This window comes from Callospermophilus lateralis, chromosome 10 (assembly GCF_048772815.1).
Source record: "Callospermophilus lateralis isolate mCalLat2 chromosome 10, mCalLat2.hap1, whole genome shotgun sequence".
In the NCBI taxonomy this organism is placed as follows: Eukaryota; Metazoa; Chordata; class Mammalia; order Rodentia; family Sciuridae; genus Callospermophilus; species Callospermophilus lateralis.
In genome coordinates, this window is record NC_135314.1 from 56,761,867 (window position 1) to 56,763,281 (window position 1,415).

Here is a 1,415-nt window from a genome sequence, read left to right on the forward strand (position 1 = left end):
CACTTTCTAAAAGACTCCATCTCCAATGCTATCTCATTGGGTATTAGGTTTTCAGCATATGAATCATGGAGGGACACATACATTCCAACCACAGCACACAGCATCCAGTATCAACAGCTGGTCTTATTGTCATCCAGCTGGTCATCCAACTACAAAATCCCACTCTCAGTATCTTTTTGTAGGACACTGCCTGGTATTAAGGCTCAGGGAGGTGCCCTTAGAAGCAGAGCTTGAGGCAGGGAATCTTATGCAAGTTATTATGCAGAATTTTCTCAGGAAAAGAGAATAAGGAAGGCAGGCAGTCATCTGGCATGGATAAAACCAGCAAGAATGTGTTCCTATCTGGAGACTAACTTGAAGCCTGATCCCGCAGGGAGCTCTTGAACACTAATTTGGCTACAGAGTTAGCTTTACCTTGAGGCAAGGATGGTGACCTTTTGAACCCCTAGTTAATCATTGGCTGTCCCCAGAGATGTGATGAAGGACTGGAGTATAGCTTTTTAGCCAGAGCTAGGACCAGGATGAGGTGAGAAGGGTAAAGTTTTAAGGGGGTGCCCCCAAAAACTCAGTTATGAATAATCATAATCCAAAATCCAAAAATTATGATGAACAAAATCAGATTTTAAATAAAGATAGAATTAAGAGAGGAGGTTGCTGTTTGACCAAAACCAAGTCCCAAAGAGAAGACAGCTTTGGGTTACCAGTCATTCAAACATCTGGGGATGGTGTATTGGCCAGGTAAACGGCACCTGGGATGGGGGAGACTAACAATATTCATTAGAGCATCTTTCCCCCATTCCATGTATTTAAGGTTGACTCTATTTCCCTAGGATTTTTTGCCAGATCATGGGAGAGCAATGCGTGGGTCTATTTAATAAGGTAAAAAATCTCTGGCCAGGATGCTTGCTTCCAGGATGAACTTGTGATTCAAGCCAAGCCCAACCAGCATCCTCTCAAGGATGCTTCGGTTGGAGCTAACAGAGAGGAGGCTCTGGACAGCATCAGCTGGAGCTATCTGTGGCCATCTTTCCCAGCTGCATGGAGGAATCTGCCAGTAATGGGAGAGAAGGAGGACAACATGAAAAGAAAACCTGAGCCAAGAACGAAATTGTAGAGAGCAAAAGAGAGTGGCCTGAAAGTATTCACTATGCCTTCAGAAATAGGCAGGCCAAGACTTGTACATCACTCCGGACATTTTTTGTTGTGTGGAATGCAGTGCCCGACTTGAGGAATACAACTAACTTATGGAGTGAAAACAGGGTGGGAGGAGAGAAGAGGGACAGTAAGTGAAAAACAAGGTATTGGCTCACATACTAAAAAGTCCAGCAACAGGGTTTCAGGTGCAGCTGGAAACAGGCTCTTCACAACCCCACTGTGATCCCTGTCACGGATCTCCTCTCTTAGGACTGGCGCCT